The sequence below is a fragment of the Malurus melanocephalus genome, unplaced genomic scaffold, assembly GCF_030028575.1.
Source record: "Malurus melanocephalus ecotype Western Australia unplaced genomic scaffold, MMel_1.1 scaffold_197, whole genome shotgun sequence".
NCBI lineage: Eukaryota > Metazoa > Chordata > Aves > Passeriformes > Maluridae > Malurus > Malurus melanocephalus.
Genome location: NW_026623429.1, coordinates 524,860 through 545,817, shown reverse-complemented (window position 1 = coordinate 545,817; position 20,958 = coordinate 524,860). Strand labels below are relative to the sequence as shown.

The 20,958-nt window shown below is 41.7% G+C and overlaps 1 protein-coding gene across 2 annotated transcripts in view; it reads left to right on the top strand.

Moving 5' to 3' along the window:
* The window catches only part of BORCS5 (BLOC-1 related complex subunit 5), a 46,168-nt gene that overhangs the window by 8,890 nt on the left and 16,320 nt on the right, over positions 1-20,958 (top strand). The gene's annotated exons all lie outside the window — the stretch shown is intronic.

The window sequence follows — 20,958 nt, the reverse complement described above, 5'->3', positions numbered from 1 at the left end:
TGAAAACCGAGACTTTATGATCCCATGCTGCAGTTGTTAGGATATCCCCTGGAAGTCACTCGTGTAACTTAGACAGAAGTATTGCAGTGCTAAGTGCAGTTTAGTATTGCAGTAAAAGACCTGAGAAGCTCAGGCATTAAAATGAGATTGTTTTCACCATGTTACATCAGCATGGCTGTGATGTATTGTACCCAAGGGAAAAGTGGAAATGCCTTGGGAGTWATGAGKKGCACTGCCAATCCTTCAATTCAGAKTTCCAGTGTCCTTTYTCTGTTTTCTGACCTGCTGTTCTTTAGCCCTGTAGTTGAAAATAGGGATGTTTGGACTTGGAAAACCTGCAGTCTGTGTAAGTGCCACAGGGTGTCACTGGAATACAAAAGAAGTAGCAGACGTGGTTGAAAAGGGCTGGAAACGTGGCTGRAACAGCACGCTGGAAACTGCTTTCTCTTTTAACGCTTTTCGTGAACATTTGTGTTCTGTTTGCAGTGGTACCAAGGTGTYGGGGACCTTGCTGGGTTTGGTACCAGCTGGACCTGTGAGCTGAGCCACACAGTGCTTTACTGGCAGCAGCTATAGGCTGAAACAGTTCTGGGTCTGTGATGGTGCAGTGATCTTCAGCTGAAAGCCCTTCAGAAGTCTTTATGATRTTAAAAAATTGGAAATATTGGGTGCCACTTACCTTCAGTTGTTGTTATTAGCGGGTTTCTAAGTGTGTGTGGATAGAAAATGGAAATATAGATCAGCTGTAATTCATGTGGAAAAACTTGAGATTCAGAGGCTCTCTGTGGACTTTGGTGTAAAAGTACTGGAGAYTGAGTTTAAAATTCACTGTTTCTGCAAGCTTTTTCTAGATTAGTGTGCCAGCTRTGATGGATGGGAAGCCATATTTCACGTTAAAGCAGAAACAGAGTGCCAAGGAGAACCTTATCCTAAAGAATCCCTTTTATTTTCAGACAGGAGCTGCCCAGACAGGTGATCATCTCTTYCTACTCTGGTTTTTACTGTGCTGTRTCCTTACTGTGGTGGCTTTTCTCCTGTGCATCCTGCACCTTCTCTGGGACTGCTGTGTGTAATTGGAAGCTGATCTGGGTTCTGCTGGGCTGCAGATGCCACTTGCAGTTATGGTGCTGTAAATGGGATGTTTCCAAAGAGCTCCTTGAAAAGTGTGATGTTATGGACCAGGGAATTATAGGTCATAGCAATCAAGAGACTTCAAAAAACATTTTAATTTTCATCTGGTAGTGTTTCAGTGAGTAYTTGGTTTTTGGTTCTTGGTGAAACCAAGATGGTGCTGTTGTGCTCCAGGATGATGCTTCACAAGTTTTGGATAAAGTCACATATGTTTGAAAGTGTTCCCTTCAATCCTGTATMAAAAACAAATAAAACTGCACTAGGACACTCTTGGTTCTGGCTGATCTCTGTCCAAGGAATGGCTCATGGTTGTCCTCAGCTGACTCAGGAGGAGGATGGGAAAAAGATTGGTCATCCAGTGGTTATCCATTCCCATTCTTTGTAATGGGAGTCTTGGAACATTTCTGTCACCTAAACAAAGCCTGTACCTAAAATCAAGCTTTTAATCCCAAAGTCTTGGTTTCATCCGACTGAACAGAACTTTAAATGAAGTGGAAGAGGTACTGGAAATGAAACTTCTTAGGTTATGTGTGCTGCTTTGTCTCCCATGAGAGCAAAGCTTATTTTTTCTGTAATGGGAAAGTAGCAAGATGCAGGTGTTTGAAAYGAAAGTACCTTTTTGCATTTATGCATTTGCAGAAACAGGATGAATTAGGGTAGAATACTCTTGGGTTTTATTGTCTCACATTCACTTGACAGCAGTTATAGCATGAACTGAAATTTGGAGTCACTTTGGGTGGTGGCTCAGTTGCTTTTTTCTACAATAGTTTGAAATGCTCCACTGTTGTACATTCCCTTAGTTAGTCATCTGATTTATTATGTTCTGTGGTAGAAAAGACAGTAAGAATTCATAGATTAATCAATTGGGAACATAAATGATTTGTCTAATGATTTCTAGTACRACAGCTGATCATTAAGCTACAGTGGTATTTTAGACTTTCACTTCTTTATTTTAAATACCAAATGTCTTTTACTAAAATCTGAATCCAATTACTTTTGTGGCCAATGTTTGCATGTGTATTTGGATGAGGAATGTAAAAGCTTAGCCTAGCCTTTAATGCCAGGCACAGGGACAAATGTGGTAGGAGCAGAATTCCTTTATATGACATAGCTCTTACCTTTACAAAGAATGGTGGAATTATGTAAAAAGGTTAAAGTTTTGATTGCATCAGCTCTTTAAAATGTAAATAAAAAGAAAGCARTTTTCTGTGCTGGAACTACAGGAGTGAGTTAGACTGCAGGAATAGGATTGATGTGAAAAAGGGTGGTCCCTCCATGAAGACACAGTGAAATGRCTGAGTGATTTGGCTAAAAATGGGCTGTGCTGATGTGTGCCACCATAGTCAGTGTGCATACAGGACAAAAGAAAAGGKAGAAATTGTTAAATATTAACAGATTCGGTAGAGTTTTGGAAAAAGGTGAGAAACTGAGGATGTGTTTTCCGACTTCTGATCAATTAATATTTAACCTGGTGGYCCTGGTGACTCATCTCTACTCCTTGTAAACAAAGTTTTAAGATGAAAGAAAAATAGGGTGATCAGTGTAACCARGGAATTATCTGGGGAATACAAAGGAAAAAATCCTCTTGGTGGGCAAGAAACTTGATTTGGCTCACTGTGGGATCCAGCAGGAACTTTGGCTGTTTTGGGGAGAAATCCTGGGGGTTGTGGGCTGAGCTCATGTGAGGCCCAGCTCAGCTCTTTGCCAGCTGTCYCAGTTTGGTGCTGGAGGACTAAGGCAAGCACATATCCAAATTAACTCTGGCCATGGTGCAGGAGAAGATAACATGGGCAGGATTTATTGAGGCTTTCTGGCTTCCCACAAAGTGTCCCATTTGGATTCAGCCTGTRCTTTGCTGACCAACTTACCCCTCGGGAATGTGGGGCAGGGTGGTGATGCTGTGGCAGGAGCAGAGACAGCTGGACTTGCACCTCTGGGGCTATTGTACAAATATTTTGTATTCTGCCCTTTCATTCCCTGTTTGGTCTGATGGTTTTTCCAAGAGCAGGGGTGAGCAGAACAGGCTAAACCTAATGGCTTGAGGCTCTTTTYCCTAAAACCAGCACAATTGGTCTTTACTTTGGAAAGCTGCCATCTAGAAGGAACTGGGGCTGGAAAAGATAGAAAGTGCTGAGACTGTTCATAAACCTTTTGTTTAGAAACTGTTTTGATGCCAACAATTTTGATGCTTTTGATTTTCCCACTCCCTTATATTCTTAACTGAAGGGGCTTAGCAAGTAAATAAAATCTGTACTATTTTTAATTTTTGGCGCTACTGAAGTTTTTCAGAAGACTGACTGAGTTCTGTACTGTGCTAAACTGCCTCTTTATTATCCAGACTGCTAGRCTTATATTGCTTGCTCATCAGTGGAAGGTACAGTGAAATTATGAGTGTATTCCTGTATTGTTCAAGCCCTGAATATCAGAAAACAAAATCAAATAAATCTTACTATGCAGTTGAAAACCACAGAACTCTCTCTCTCTTCTCTGTCATTTCCTCTGCTTCATCTGAATGTAACTTGGGAGTGTGTGTGTGTTCTTGCCTCTTTGACTGAAGTCTTTGTGCATGTAAGAACAAAATGAATGTGATTTCTTCTCAAGTGCTTTTCTCTTCCTGTGGCCCACCACAATGATTACTTCCCCTTTGAAATATTTCCTTTGCAAAATGGAGCCACAAAGGCACAAATGCATGAAATAGAAGGGATTTGAGTTGCTGGCATTTGGTTAAAAAAATAAAAAGAGATTTTCTAGTATGTGTATTCTCAGGCAGAGGCTTTGCTCAGGCACGAGGTGATTGAGTGGGGCTAGACTGATGGATAACGTGCTAAATTAAACATGTCACGGTACATGTTTTTGTCATGTACCACTAGATAAGGGATTGTTTCTTGAAATTAAAGGCAAGTTGTCTATTTGACTACTATTGCTCATTCTGTGGCAGGTGTAGATGGAGCCAGTGCCTCAACGGGATGGAGGCAGGGAGGGAGGGGGAACTGACTTTAGCCTGCTATTTACCAGGGCTCTGAGGGTGTTGTTCAGTGTCTTTATTCAGCTTAATATGTCAGGCAACAAAGCAGGTACAACCTTGGTACTTGTGGATGGCTTCTYATAGAGGCTGATGGAGARRGRSTSATGGAGAGAGGSTGATGGAGAGRGRSTSATGGAGAGRGRSTSATGGAGAGAGGCTCATGGAGAGAATGATGTCCCTCCAAGTCAAAGTCTAGCTCCTCAGGGTCGAGTTATGCAATACAGCCTGAGCTGATGTAATAGCTCCCTCTGTCCAAGGAGGAGAATACACCCACCCACATTCCACCTTGGCATGGTCTCCATCCTCACTGAGCCTGACATTTCTCTGACCCTGGGTGAARCTGGTTTGTCTCACTAACATGGGTAGAGAACTCCTTTTGTGCCAGGTTGATTTTCTCCCATGAATAAGCTGGTTTGGTCGATTCTCTATCAGACAAGTGTCAGGACAGGTACAAGAGGAGGTAGAAGTAGGCCACCACCAGCCCTCAGTGGCAGTGATGAGCCATTAGGAGGGAGCTGCTGGAGCTTCATGCAAGGCTTTGCTCCTGTGGCATTTGAGTGAGTGTTGCTGTTGGATGACCCAGTCCCTTCCCCTTTGCTTTGTGCTGCTGCCAGCCCTCGTTTGGATGATGTGCTGGAACATGCTGGCACCTAACCTGCCATGAAAGCCTGGTCTCCAGGGATGATGAAAGAGCTTTCCTTGTTTTTGTCTTGGTGGGAATCAGGTTTCACAGAGGACTTAGCTCCCTGATGGCATGAGCCTGGAAGGTGTGTATGGGCATCCCGTGGCACACATGTGTGCTGATCCTGCTCAGAACTCCAGGGTGCATCTGTCCCTTTAGATGAAGTCATGGCTTCCACATCTGATTGCAGCACTTGCTGAGTAAAATTGGTCTAGAAGTTCATATTCCTGCCCTTTATACTGTCAGCCACATGTGTACTGTCCATTTCAGCAGAACTGTTTGATTTTTAAGAACAAACTACAATAAGAGATTTGGACCCAACAGTAAGTCCCTAGTAGAGTAAAATCAAATTATTTTTCCCATGACTGCAGTCATCCTGGATATCAAAGACTCTTATTTTTTTTGTTGTTGTTTTTAAAGGCATTTAATAGCCTGTTCATTCTTGGCTGTTTTCTTTTATTTCTCCCCATCTTAAGTGATTGCATAACTTGACATTAAAATCAATAATTCCTCATTGATAATTGCTCTCACGCTATRACATCAGGATTTTCTGGAAATTTAAAATCCTAGTGCTGATAGCAGGCTATRTGATTTCACTCTGGAAGCTGGCCAGTACAGTTGGACTCCCTGATGTACAGGATGCAAGGGAGGAGATGAAACATTAGTCTGTGTATGTGCCTGACACATTTGGTCTGTGTTTTTGAGGGACTGATGTGCTACAAGAGCACAGCCTTTAATTCAGGGGTGCTCTGATGTACCCAGAGCATCTCCTTAATATTAACTGCTCCAGTATTTTGCTGTTCTTACTCAGCTGTCCTGTTTTCTGCCTTTGCATTTTTTATTTTYGCCTAGCAAAGTGATTAAATGCTTCTTCCAAATATTTCTGCAGGGATTAGTCTGCCATAGGCATTTTCCTTCTGGCCTTCCCACAGTTCCTGGCAGTTTAATATGTAGGTTTTGGAGACTTGGTGCAGACCTGCACTGAGGCAGTGCTCTGCTCTGGAGCAGATGTATTCCAAAGGATTATCAGGAACATTCTTCGCTTGCACGTGGGTGGAGTGGGCTCAGTGTTCAAGTGAGAAAGACCRAAGCAGGCGGCTCCAGAAGTTAGGAATTGCAATTAGATGCTGGAACAGTCAACCACAGGATGCTGCCGGGGCCAAGAATTTAACAAGGTTCAAAAAGGAGTTGGATGTTTGCTTAGGGGTTAGGAATAGAGGGAGTTGTCAGAATAAATGATTACCAAACRTTTTGGAGGGAGTCTCAAACCTTATGTTTTTGAGTCTGTGCTGGTTTCTTGGTATCAGGCAAGGTTACCTGTCTTCTGCTGATTCCTGGGCTCCTCCTATTCYTGTTAAGGAGTATTAATGTGATTAATATTATTAATCCCTATCAGGGTGCGATGCAGTGCTGGTCAGTCCTCTCGTTACGATCTGCTTTGGCAGTTCTCTTTTTGGAAACTACGCCTGAGGCTGGGAAAATGAAGTTTGCAGGTTTGGCTTGCAATGCAGYTCCAGCCTCTTGGTTTTCCACTTTTTGAGGGAAGGCTGCTTGTGGTAAGGGCAGATACCATTGGTGCATTCCCATAAACTGCTCTGGGAAGGAGCAGATTGGGGTGTTAGGGACTAATTTAGGCAGTGTCAGGGAGTCTCAAAGCAAAGGAAGGGGGCAGAATCATTCTCAGCCAGAAAAGTGAAGTGTGTCCCTGAGCTCGGGCTGTGCACTTCCTGCAGACCTCAGCCTGTATCTTTTTCAAGAGGCTGAACTGGGCTTTGCAGCTTTGCCTGCTTCTTTAGCAAAGCTTTTTACTTTAACCATGTGCACTGTGCCCACATCGGGCACTGCAGTGATCTTTGGGGAGTGGCATGAGCACAGCAGGTTTCATCTCCTGCTCCTCCAGCTGGTTCCCCAAATTCAGCTGGAGATTAAAGCTCTTGAAGGCAGTGCTGTTTTCCCTACTCCCCTGTGTTATCCCTGCCTCTCATGCAGCCAGACAGGGAGTTGAGCCAACTGAAAACTTAACCCTAAACTTTGTAAAATAACACTGGTTTTTCTCAATCTCATTTCCCTGGACCAGCTTTCCACCTCGCTGTAGAAGCAGCAGTGATGTAAGGGAGAGGTCAGTATAATGTGATGGGTTGTGTATGGGGATGTAGGACAGCAGCTTTGGCTTACATTGGCTTTCCTTGTACTGAAATGTAGTGTTTCTTCCAGCAATCCTATAAGGAAATTCAGAGCAGAAACAAGTTGGTGGTTTTATACCCTTACTTTAAGTGTTTTGAGCTCAGGTTTTCAGAAACTGTCCTCATCTTCAAGAGATTATTTATTTATTTATTTATTTATTTTGATGCCAGTTTTAAGGTAAAATAAGTAAAAAGAATCCTGTGGGTTAATTCCATTGTTTTTGGATAAAAATTAAAAGGACAGAATTTTCATCTATTTTCTATGCTTGCTGGAAAGACCTGTTGCAAACAAGGGCTGTGATACTTTCAGTGGCTGCTCCTTAATGTTTTCTATAGCAGCAGTATAATTTCTTGATAGTTAAATGGTAGGATTTTACACAGTGCTTCTACAAGTTGTAAAATTTTTCCTTAGGAAATAACAATAGGATGGAAAGAAACTTCCAGGATTTTAGTGTGTACAGCATCATGAATTAATGATTGAATGAAGCCTTGCAGCATATGAAGTGTTGGTTGTGGAGACGTTGGCATGTGGCTCTAGGGAAAGCCACCATTTTTTAAATTATTTCAGTGATGTGAGTCCAAGACATTGGTTCCTTCAGTATAGCACCATTAAWGCAGGGGAAAGCTGAGTTTCTTTACATTGTGATTTTTGTGCTGCAGCCATAGTTGAGGAAAAATTCACAGTCTTGTTTGGAGATCTCAAAAAGCTGCACAGAAAACCTGAGCTGTGCCATGGCTCAGTTTCACAAGGCCAACTGGCTGAAATAAATGTGCTGGATTCAAACCCTTCTTGTCCCCACAGGAGAACAGCTTTCCTTTGATTACTGTTGATTTATACAAACTTTTCTCTCTTGAGTATGGGAAATGATCCAGTACKTAATTATTAGGCCTTGTGGACCTCAAGGTTATGCATGTTACGTACATGTTTATCTCAGCTGGTTCTGTTTCAATTGATACTAATTGGTTTTGTTGAAAGCAAAGCTTCTGATAAGATGCCTTCTTATCAGGGTTCCTTTGAAGCTAATTAAACCCCTGAGACRTACAGCACTGCTATATGTTTTTTAATTCCTGTTGTGAAGAAAAGTTATTTGTTTTGTTCACAGGCATAAGAATTCCTGTATTGCAGCTCTCACCTCCCTTGGTGCATGGGGTGTATCACACTGGAGGACAGCTCTGGCAAATCCTGCAGTCAGTCTGTGTGTTGATACAAACCAGGGAGGTTGAAACAGCCAGGGAGGTGTCGCTCGGCCAAACGCCACTAAAATTAGCTGGTTAATTATAGTCAAGGTCGTTTGGGAATTTGTGTTCCTGTCAGTGTTTCTGTGACCAAACATCCTATTTCTGGGTACTGGAAATACTCACATACCTCAAATACCGTAAATAAGGATATTCTAGAAAAGAACTCGGCCCTAAAATGAGATGTGACTTGTCATCCAGGAGCTACATCCCTGTTTGTCAGCCAAGGCTTGTTTCAGCTTTAGRAAAGCAGAACAACCACTGATGAGGTATCATCAAATGGCCTGTATCCCTCCAAAAACATTTCCCCCTTTCCCACCCAAGCTCTGGACACTGTTAAGATGTGTTTCAGTGCAAATGCTTGTACTGAAATGCAGTTTCATGTTAAAAATGTTGCATATTCTGGAAAAGCAGTCTTTTTCTGAAATTGTATTTTAAGACTGGCATGTRTTTCTGTTGGTGTAAGGTTTTTATGGCATGCTTGCTCATGTTTGGGTATAGGTTTGTAGTGTTTCTGTGTAAGGTGTTGGTGCATCTGCCTGTCTGTAAGCCATGAACAGGGACAGGATAACCTTAAGGACAATCTGTTACAAGCATCTCATGAGGCCTTCAAGGCAAGAGAATTTCCATTCATTTAGGCTGGCTGTCATACTGGAAAAAGAGGGGATCCCAGTAAGATTAAGCAAACTACTTTGCAAAATTGATATTTGATGACTTTATTTTTCAGCTGCTACTAGTATTTTACAGTTTCAAAAGAACTGTTATGAAAAGAGGAARTAAGACCTTGATCTTCCAAAACATCTTTCTAAAAGATAGCAGCCTTCTCACTGAAAATTGATATAAAATATGTTTCATTTGTTGATTAAAGTTAATTTAGTCTGGATGTTATGGTTTGCTTGAGAATGTATCTCTTGCCTGACCCTGACTGTGGTTGTTATGTGCACCCTGCCTATTTCCATGAAAGCAGTCAAGGTTTTTAGAAAATGAGGTGAAGCTGAGGAACTCTTGTTTGTTAGCACTTTCTGTATGAAACAGAAAAATCAGTGAAGGGAATTCCACAAGAACAGAGCTTGCTGTTCTGTGAGAGGATGTTGCCCTGTGCCAGCAGATGTCACTGGGATTTGTGACCTTGCAGGAGGGATGGATCCAAGTGAGAATTGGAAAGGTTGAGGAAGCAAGGAGAGGTTGGCTGGCGTGTGTGATCACTGCATTCCTGTGCTTTGTGGGAAGCCAGGTTGTCATCTTCCCTTTCTTCTAGCAGCCTCCTCTAAGTTATGGTGGAAGGGCAGGGAGTCATTTCCTATGTTGGTTTTTCTCAGTACTTCTRATGTTCTAGAACAGCTGCCACTTGTTTATGGTAATATTCAAAACTCARTTCTTTTTCTTCACTTTCTGTCTGAAAGTATTTGATGTTCATTGTGTCACGTATAAGCTAAAAGCATGCTGTTTTCACTAACAACTGCAACCTTTTCCTGGGCACTGGAGGAGGTTTTGGGATTGGTTTCCTAGAGAAGGGGGAGTCAGTAGGTTGATGCTAGCAGAACATCTTCCATTAACAGCAGACCTTTCCTTCTGGAAAACTGTACMAATGGATTTTTCTTTCTCCCCAGTGAGGATGCAGTTGTAGTTGCAATGTATCCATTATCCTGTAAGTTGAAGTTTTTTGTACAGTGCTCTCTCTTTGATGGAGTTTTTTGTAACAGGGTAGAAGGTGTCTGTTCCCAGTCTTTATTCACTGCTGAACATTTCAGGACTCTTGACCTTTACTGAGCCCTTTGGGCTTTACCAAAACTCTCTCTCCTTCTTGCTTTRGTAGATGGTGCATGGGTTCCATGTTGCTGGGACAGACAGCAATGYATTTCATTCAGCACTGGTTGTCTGAAGGCACAGGTTGATGTACTTCAAATAAATGTCAGTTTGGGTTAGGGAAACGTGCCAGGAAAAAAGGATCATTTGCGTCCCTTTTCTCCAGAAAGCTGGTGGCTTGTGAGGAGAGGATGGATGAAGGAGGGAGGGGAGAAGAGGAAAACATCATCAGGTGAGAGCAAGGTACATCAGCCATGTCTCTTCACTGACTTCAGAACATGCTAGGAAAGGAGATAAGAAATCTGTTAAAAAAAACCCTGAGGTTAAAAATACATAGGCCTGCACTCCTGTATTTCTTTTTGTACATGTTTGTTYCTTTTTTTTTCCTTGTCTGCAGTATCAGCTTTTTCTTGTTGACAGAGAGACAAACAGACTCTTGTTCCAGGGGAAGGGGGTGGTGGGAGAGCTGGGTAAGCAGCGAGGAATGTCCTGTTCACCCCTCACTCGGCTCCAGGTCGGAGACAGGCAGGGGGGAGGATTTTAATGTATAACGAGCAGCARAGTGTCAGAAAACAAATGACAATGAAAGCAGAATGCAGCCAGTAACCTTGGGGCTCTGACACTGAGCAAATGTTTATCGGAGGAAGATTCTGCTGGACATCACCGGATAAGAATGAGTTGATGTCACTCTTGGCAAGGGCGGGAGCTCGTTTTTTTCCACACAAACAGCACAACACAGCAAGAGGAAGGAGAGGGAAGGGTGGGAAGGAGGGGAGGGGAAAGACGAAGAGGAGGGGAGAGCTGTTTGCTATAAATTGGTCTAATAAAAATATATTAAAGTGTGGCTTGTTTTGTTGGAAAGGGTCTCAGTGCTGGGACATAAATAGACAGAGGTGAAGGATGCACCAGGCTCCTCCTGCCCCGTGGCTCTGCAGATCTGCACATGGATTCCTGACGGCTGTTGCATAATTTGCTTTGACTTGCTCCCAGGCCAGAGTGTACTACAGGCTTATTGCTGTGGCCCTCATTCAACAAAACCTCATTTGGCTTCAATGGGAATTTCTGCTTGAATAAAGAAGTTCAGCTTTTGTGACCTCTGGTAGTTTCTGTGCCTGCCCAGTGAATTGGAGGACATCCCCTCACCCTCAGTCTCTGTATGTGCTTATTTTAAAGCTTCATCGTATTTTATACTTCAAGTAATGCTAGAGTTTTCTCTGTAGAAAAAGAGACATCACTTAGGCAGCAGAAAAGTTGCCTTTCAACAGGGACCACTGAAGCCAAGGAGTAACAATGGGCAGGTATTTGGTGAATTCGAGGGTGAGCATTCTTGGAAAGCACCTCAGAAAAGATAGATATGAGTGGATTTAGTGATAGAACAGTTCTAGAAAAAGCTGCTTCTAGAAACAAAACAAAGTCTTCTAAAACAAAACAAAACAAAAAAATAAATAAAGAACATGAGAAATCTTTACCAGCATCTGTCAGTCTCACAAACTGAAGAGAAGGTGAGCTTTATGGGCGTGCATATATATTAATATATGTGATTTAGGAAGAGCAGAACTCCACCCCTCACCTATTTAAAATCTTCATGGTGAAGTTTTGCTGTAAAATGACTGATAATTTCCATGACAGACATAGGAAATAGGCTCGTGCTGTGTGTGAGCACACCATCAGCAGGTTGTACATAGAGAAATACAAAATTAGGGGATGTTTTTACAGCTGCACTGTTTAGAGGGGGTTAAGTGGAGGAATGGATGAATTGTTACATTCTGGGCTTCCTGAGTCTGGCTGCTGGTAAAATCAGTACTCCAAGATCACAGGTACCTGTGAGGGCAAGGTCACACAAATGTTGTCATTAAGTGTTCAAAGCTTGCTCAAGCAGCAGCTTATTTTAATGGTGAGATAATGCTCTTTCATAGTATTATTACTAATGAGTCCATTTATTGCAGTGCAAAAGGAATGTAAACTGAGGAGGTGCAGTTTCCTTTTTTCCCCCCACCACCTCCCGGGAATTTTAAAACACTTTGTGCTCAGGATTCSTTATTGTGCTTTGTCTTTCTTCAAGGCACTTTGCCACTAAGGCACTTTGACAGTATTTGACAGAGGATGATAAATACAGAGTTAATACAGAGCACAGTGGGCCACTTACTTCTGTGTAACTGCTGCATGTTTTAGGTGTCATAATAAGGCCCTTGAAGCTGAGTGATTTGTTTTTTTAAATATTGTCAGAAGTAAACTCTGTGTGTGTTGTACCCTCCTTCCCTCCCCAACTCAGCTTTTAGGTCATTTCAGTATCCTAAATCTCGTTGGCATAATTTCACACCTCCATGTTTCTCTCTGGACTGTTTAGTAGACAACCACTGACCCTAAAAACCAAAAGGATCCAGCTGAACTTGTTATAAGAAAAAAGTAAGGAGCAATTTCTTTATTTCTGTAAAGTATATACTGTTTGAGCTATGTATATATAATGTGGATTATAAAATTTCAAAGGTTTCATCAGCCCCACTTGGAATTCACTACTCCTGAGTAGTGCAGCCATTTCAAGTCATGCTGGTAGAGCCTCCAGAGAAGAATTAAATGTAATCCAAATTAAAATTTGAAATGGCAGCCTACGTTGCTAGAAAGAAAGCTGAGTGATAAGTTGGTTTGCATGTGAGAAAAGAAGATAAAGTAGAAAATGTCACCTCTGTTGCATCTGTAAGTTTAATCGTTGCTGGATTTTCCTGGATGCATATGGTAGAGATGAATTACTGTTCCTAACCTGTGGCAGAATGTGCCAATAGTATATTTTGGACAGTGCTTCTTTAATGTACATTTTAAATAGTTCTCTTGAAAAACAGGCAAAGGCCATAATTCTTTCGCTATGGCAGTGTGCCATGRTTCTGTCCCCTGTATTGTGATGGTACAAAACTGATAGGAAGTGAATGAGTGAGAGTTGTTGATTGATGTGAGTCCCTTCCAAATCAGAATATTCTGTGATTCTGGGGAAAATGTTGAGARCTACCAAATACAAACTCTGTGTTTCATGTGCATAAATGATGGTTATACCATAGCACACTGGGCTTGATTCACAGTTATAAAGTATTGATGAAACAGTCACCAACAGATCCTATTACTATTCTAGAATGAACTCTTTTAGTGAAGGTTTTCTCAGCCATTTTTAGAACAGTGTTCACCATGCATGGAAAAGAKCTGAAATCACAGACTTGCTGAACCTGTGAATAAATGGCCTGTTGATCATGTTACGAAAAGAAATTGCAAACAAGACTCTCAGATTTACATCTGAGCTGAATAAAATGCCCAGAAGTAAACTGGCATTGCTGTCTGTTCATTCCCCCCAAACATGTGGGCAAGCAAGCAGAGTTTATGTGCCCCCACTGAATTTACTCGGGGTTAGTGTGGATCCACAGGCTGATTATTGTGGAATAGCAAATGCACTCCACCTTCACATGGCTGCCCTCATGCTTAGAAGGGACTTGAGATGTCACCTTTTCTCTAAACCACACAACACTGGTTTTTGGTTTTTTTTTCTTTTTCTGCTCGTATGGACTATGCCATGTGGATGAATATCTGTGCACTTTTGCCTAAAATAAATGAAAGCTGTGAAGCTTCTCTTTAGTACTAGCAATAGAATCAAATGCATGGGTTTTAGCTTGTAGATTTTAAAAAAAAAAATATTTAAAAGAAATTGAGTTTATTTGATCCTGCTGTCCCATTTCTCTCCTATTTACAGCCTAGAAAACTTTGCAGTGAGAGAGAGATATAGAAATAGTTAAGGCCCATTATTATAAGGAAGATAGGTGGGCAGGTAAAGCTGAGAGTCATTCAAGGCTTTGCACACAAAATAATTGAATTGCCACCTTGCTGCTGCTAAAATAGAGAAATCCCCTGTCSCCCTCTGTCCTTTCCCTGCCTCTCTCTTGCCTCTCCTGGGAGTAGCTCTAGTATTTGATCTCRTGGTGCTCTGATTCCTTTTTCTACCCTAGAGGAAAAAGAAAACCACTGGATTAGTTGTCTGTGGTTTTAGTGGAGTGAGTAATTTTCTGTGCAAGAGCTGTGGTGAGACATGTGAAGAGGAAGGTGGGAGTTGGAYCTTCCCTTCCGTGGAGGTTGAATTTGGCAGTCAGAAGGAGGAGGCTGCTGATTTGGATTTTGTGAACCTTAAATGAAAGTCTGAGAATCTCTGGGAGAGAGTGCTCAGTGCTCAGCCCTGGTGGTGCTGTAGGAAAGGAGGCTCCTGTGCTGTCCTGCTGGCCTTTGGWGCTCGAGGGCCAGAGAAGGGGAGCTGTGTTCTGGCGCTGAGGTCATCGTGCTGAGGGACAGATAAATCATCTGATCTCTCGTGTCTCCATTCCTCTTCTTTTAAAGTTAAGTTAATCTTCTGGCTWTGGGGTTTGGAGAGTCCCTGGAATAACAGAGTCAGCCATAGCCTGTGCAAATGATGTGCTTACATAATCATGTGATGGTGGTCTTGGGTCTCTCTTGGTGTGCTTGCAAAAAAAAAAAAAAAGTTTGTTGCATTAGCAAATACAGTTCATTGCGCAGCACAAGAGCATCGTCTCTCACTTCCCTGTGAATAACCCTGTCCTTTTTTCCGACCTCAGGTCTATTTTTATACTTTGAGCTCTGTTGCAGGAAGCTGGCCATACGATATTGCAGCTGTGTAGTCAAAAGCACTTCTTTTCCGTGTTACTTCTGCACTCTAGAAGTGAAAAGCCAGGGGAGATGGTCTGAGTAGGATCTTGGCTGCTTTTACCTGGCAAAGTGCAGCTGCATGCTTTCTTCAGAGCATACTGTGTACCTTGTTCTCCCTACCTGAAGCTTCCAATTTGGTGGCAACCTCTAGCAACTTTTGGAAGGTGTATCCCTGGGCAATCTTGTACTTTCAGAGAGGCTTATCTCYATTTCAGAATGAAATCTCCACTCCAGACTGAAATCTCAGCTCGTGCAGATGGTGCAGTGTTTTCTCCTTTTGGACATTCAGGTTCCTAACTGTCTGAATGAGGCAGCATTTCTGATTTCTTTCAGCCTCACTTCTTTTAAAAYGGAAAGTTTCATTTAGGCGTTTTTTGCATCACTGAGAGACATTTGTGCTTTTCAGCATTCTTCAAAGTCCTGGTCTGATCTGGCTCCATTGTTTTAACTGCTGTATGGTTCATCCAAAAAACAAAGCAAAWGTCATCAYGTRAGAGAAGCTGCAAACTTCAGTGGTGCAAAAAACTGTGTGCACCTTATTGGTTATGTGTGGCCATCCCTGTGTGGCAGAAAAACCTCTTGATGATATATGGAAATTTTTGCAGAATGTAAGCCTTAAGCAAAATGAGTCTCAATAGGCAAGCAGAAGTATCACAAACAAATAATTGTTTAATGTTAATAATAATAACAAACTCCTCTGAATTACTCTTTTAATGTAAGTTTAATATGACCTTAATAGGTAGAAATGTGTAAGAATGTGGGGTGTTTGTCTTAGAATTCTACCAAACTGCATTTTTATAGAAGCCTAAATGTCCTGAATCTTCTAAATGTTTGTTTTCTACGACAAATGATGGAGAAACAAAAGGGGAGGTGATTTATGTACTTCGGTGAGTAACTTAGAGAGTCTTAGGAGACCTGGGTGGAGGATTCACACAGAGCACATCTGAGCTCTGTGGTCAGAAAAGTTGCCTCTTAAGCAGCACGACAGGAGGAGAGCCCTCAGCYCATGTCACCCACGGCCATGTGGTGCTGACTCCAAAGCAGAGGGAAAATCTGCTGCTGCAGCCAACATTCCGTGCAACAATACAAATGTGTTCTTTGCTCACACAATAGCTATTCAGTTTGCTTGCAGTCATTGTGCTCCCCCACTGAAGTTCAAAGGAATTGGAAATACACAGGCCACAAAGCCARCTTTTGTTTTGAAGTGAGTTTGTATTTTAGTACAAGGTATTTTATCAGTGAGAGTTTTAGAAAATTAAGTGCTCTGAGAAAAAAAAATCATGTGGTCATCCACATTTCTGCTTAAAGATTTCTGGGTCAATAGTAGTGATTTTATTWTAATTTTCTTTTTCAGTTTCTTTATGATTGACTTCTACTAACTGCCCTTTTCTTAAGGGTGGCCTGAGTTTTCAAATTTGATAATATAAATTAGGTATTTATATAAATGTTGATGTTTCCTAACTCAGATGCTATTAAAAACAAACAAAACCTCCCTCAACCAAACAGAAAACAGACCACAAAACCTCCACAACAAAACCAAAATAACCTTTTAACTCTTCAGGCTTTGCTGGAAAATCTAGTCTTTTCTTCGTTTTCAAGAATGAGAGAGGAAGTACACCATTAGAATTCAAAGCATTTGGTCAGKAAAAGTCCTGTAAATCTGATTACCATATCTGTATTTGAGTATTTTAATACGTTTCATTCTCCTGTGCATAGGTGTGCAGTTCTTTCTTTTCAGCAGGTGATGTTAAAGTGCTCCTGCATGGAGAATATATAGAAATAAGCTCTCTAGTTGAGCTAATAACAAGTTGCTGCCTCCAAACATGTGCAAGTAGCAACAGTCAAGAAACAAGACTGTCTTTATGGATGTAATTTCATCTGTTTCTTGTGTGCATCTTTTTTTGGTACTTAGGAATCTCRAAGGTACTGGCAAAACAATCCTCCCATGCAAATAGCAACAAGGAGGAGAACTATAGCAGTTAATCTGTGGCCACTGAGGCCAGACTTTATTTAAGAAGCTGACCAGACTGGGCAGCTTCTACCTAAGAGCTTTAAAAATGCTTCATGAGGAAGCTGTGGGGTTGGTCGTTTTTAAATACCCTTGGAATGCAGAAAAATCCCTGGAGACTTGAACAACACTAGTTCTTTTTGAGCTAAAACCAATATTGCCTTAATGAGAGTAAATGAAATTATTATATATATTACATTATTATTATTATATAATATAGAAACTATAGTCTACTCAAATTCAATGAGGAATAGAAGAGTTGAAAAGTTTTACTGTCTTGGATTAATTGTTTTTTTTTTTTGTAATGCCTGCTGTTACTGGTTGAAAAGGGGATTGACAAGTGGAAATACAGAAGGCAAAAGGAAATACTAATACTTTTCAGTATTAKCTCTCAAAGTGTTGTTGGGATTGCTCATTAAAGCAGCAGGACATAACTAGGGTGGGATAGTATGTTCTGCATGTATGTACAATCAGTATTGCATGAAAAGCTTTCTTTCAGGAATTTTACTTCTAGTCATAAAAATGCTTTTTAAACTAACAGCTTTCTTCTGCTCAGTAGGATGTGATTTGTTGGATGTGTATGTTGACCTGGAACCAACAAGGAGATGACTAAGTAGGAGGAAAATGGTTTTAACATGCCTCTGCTTTGCCAAGGAATATGGAAACAATAACAGATTTGTCAAGTCTGTGGGTCAGCTAGCCTTGTAGTGATATATGATATTTCTCTGTGCATTACATACTTGGTGTATGGAGCTGTTTTTTTTCTGAAGCACCATTGTGCTTTACAAGTGTGACTCTTTGTCCCAGCTGCTGTTTGTCACCTCCTGGTCATGCTGTTTACTGACCAGATGTATTGGAGTAGGTGGGAGATGTGGCTTCTCTTCATGGTGGCAGCCACAGAGGAGTTCTGTGATCCCCTGGTTCTTTTGTGGATTTGTGGTCAGGGCTGTGCATTGTTTGTTACTTGCCAAAGCCCTGCTGGTGCATGCCTGGAGCCCTGGCAGGGCTGTGCAGTGTTTGGCACTTGCCAAAGCCCTGCTGGTGCATGCCCTGCAGCCCTGGCAGGGCTGTGCAGTGTTTGGCACTTGCCAAAGCCCTGCTGGTGCATGCCCTGGAGCCCTGGCAGGGCTGTGCAGTGTTTGGCACTTGCCAAAGCCCTGCTGGTGCATGCCCTGGAGCCCTGGCAGGGCTGTGCAGTGTTTGGCACTTGCCAAAGCCCTGCTGGTGCATGCCCTGGAGCTCACCACGAGGGTCTCCTCTGTCCAGTGTCCCTGGGCTGTGCTGGATCCCCCGTGTTCCAAGCAGCCTCTTGCCGAGGCTCCAGACAGCACACAGAGGATTCCTGCTGTGCTTCCTTCTTTGGAAGAGAACCAGCAGYTTGAAAAATGAGTATTCCATTTAATAAGAAATGAAAGCTCTCRATGCTGTTTTCTTTTCATTTAAGGGCAGATCTGTGCTCTTGGGGGGTCTGAGAGTAATAATCCCACAGAAGAAATCACAGGAACATAATTTCCTCAGTGAAGAAGAGGTGGTACTCCAGTGGCTGCTCACTCTGAGATGTGCTGGTGGCCAGGTTCAAATTTGGGTGTTTCAGGAGCGAGCCCAAAGCACTCAGTGACCTCTGTCTCTCCCCTTTTTGGCACTTGTAGGAGTGACCTAATAAATATGTTATTGCAACAGATGTGATCTCATATCCTCTTACAAAGCACATGTAGACTGGTCACTGAGGGATGGCCCTGCTTAGTGGAGAGGTCAGAATGTGGGACAAGGCGTTAAGAAGGAAATAATGATTTTCAGGAGGAGAGATTTTTAACAATACATTATATTATTATAATAGAAATAGGGTTTGCTAAAAAATAAAATGCAGTGAATTAATTAAATCACAGAATGTTTTGGTTGGAGGCTCCTTTGAAGATCATCTAGCCAACCCCTCTGTTATGGGCAGAGACATCTTTCACTGTCTTTCACTGATGAGGTTGCTCAAAGCCCCATCCAGCCTTACCTTGAACACTTTCAGAGATGGGGCATCCAACTTCCCACCACCYTCATTGTAAACATGTTTTCCTTAAGTCCAATTTAAATTTCTTCTGGTTTACAACTGTTGTCCCTTGTCCTGTCACTTCCAGGCCCTGGTAAAAATCTCTCTGTCTTTTTCAACAAGCCCTTTTAAATACTGAAAGGCCATGATAATGTCTCCCTGAAGGTTCCTGTTTTTCAGGCTGAACAGCCCCAACTCTCTGTGTTCCCAGAGAGGAGTTCCAGCCCTCTGAGCATTTTTGTGTCCCYACTGTGGCCTCGYTCCATCAGAGCCATGTCTGACTTGTTCTGGGACCCCAGAGCTGGATGCAGTGCCCCAGGGGGGATCTCACCTGAGTGGGGCAGAGGGAAATGCCTGAAAGAAATGTTAATATTCATACCATGGTTAGTAAGTGGTTACAGTGAGCAGCAAAAGATGGTGGATTGACTTTCTGACATTGGGAATTGCTTCCAGGCTGCATGGCCTTTTTTTTGGCTGTTGTTTACTGTACATTTTCCTTTCTGGCATGTTGAAAATAAGCTAAATCGTTCTCTAGCATTGCCAGCATTACCCCAGAGGTCTGTGGAGAAGCTGATTCCTTTGGTTTCTCCCTACTGCATCACCCAGAATAATACCAWGGTCTATCTTTAAACAGCATATGATGTTTGTTTTTTATCCCTAGTCCAAACATTTGTACTGGATTGTATTTCCCCCTCTGCCTTCTTATGAAGGAATTCCAGCTCAATAGGGAATGTCTCCTTCACTTGAGCTTGTGTTTTTCTGGATAGGAAATTAGAGGCTTAGGTTTATTAATTTTTAGCATTATGTAACCTGTACAAGGCTGTAAGTACATGAGTTTAAGTAGCATGTTCTTTATTAGCTCATTTTACAGTCCTTGGCCTGTTCCACTTCAAAATTCTCATAAGCAGCATCAGTTGGCCAAAATACATACTTAATGTTAATTAAATCTCTTAAACAGTGTCTAATTTTCATCTTCCTCTTGAAGTTGGTGAGAGATTAGTAATAAAAGAAAATTAGTGGGCTGATAGCATCATGTATTTGATCAGTGCAGAGACAGGGTAAGTGCCTCAGGTGTGTGGTGAACTCTTCATTCCTGTGTGAACATTCAGCATATTAAAAGTTGACAACATTATCTGAACATTCGTCCTGACAAGATAAATGCTGTAAAAGATCACAGTTCATCAATTGAGRAAGTACTACATCAAACATAAACAATTTTTAAGTCTTTCTTGCTTCCATGGGTTTGTTCCCGTCACAGTTTTGTACTTTACCTGAAAGTAGATTTCAAAGATCTGCAACTGATATTGATGAACCTAAGGTTTTGTTGGAGATTATTCCCTCCGAAATAGAAAAAATAATTTGTTTCTAATGCAAGGTTTTGTGACTGAATGGTTTTGTTTCCTGATCTCTTRACTGAGGCAGCACAATTGTAGTGGACAAACCAGTAAAAAAAATTACCTTTTTTTAAATCTCTTACAATGAGGATTTGTGTGGAGAGGAATTGAGAGCATCTTCGGAGAGTAAGATGTTGAGTGTGGAGGAAATGTAAACTTACTTCTTCATATCTAATGAAGTTACTGTCCCAGTTTTGATTTCATTTTGGTCTGCAAATGTTWTCAGAGAGGTTTAACTTGCTCWTATTCATAACATACTTCTGACTTGKGTCTTGGTTCCATCTTGTTCTTGTGCTTTAGCAAGAACTCAATGTCAGTTGTAGCTTCCAATAGGCATGGGGACCATTCAGAATAGTTTCCATTTCCCACTGAGGTACATTCTTTTTCCAATCCAAATAACTGGCATKTATTACTTTTTAATTGCTTAGTGTGATACTTGCTTACATTTGCTGATTTAATGTCTTTTCCTTTCTGTAAAATGAGAGTCCCAAAGGGCACATGCATGCAGTCCCTGAATTCAGTTTACATAGCTTGGTGGATGTTTTGGGAAAAACATCTCGTGTGTATGTGCAGTTTGTCACAGATGGAGTCCCAACAAGAAAAAGATTGTGCTGAAGGAAAATGGAATTAAAGAAAGTAAATGAAATAGCAAAAAAATGACGGCCTGAGCGCTTCGGGTCATTTTTTCCAGCTGCTGTGGGGAAGGCGTTCAGGGTGGTACACACGTGCTTGAGCACAGCAAACATTCTCAAGTTGCACTATG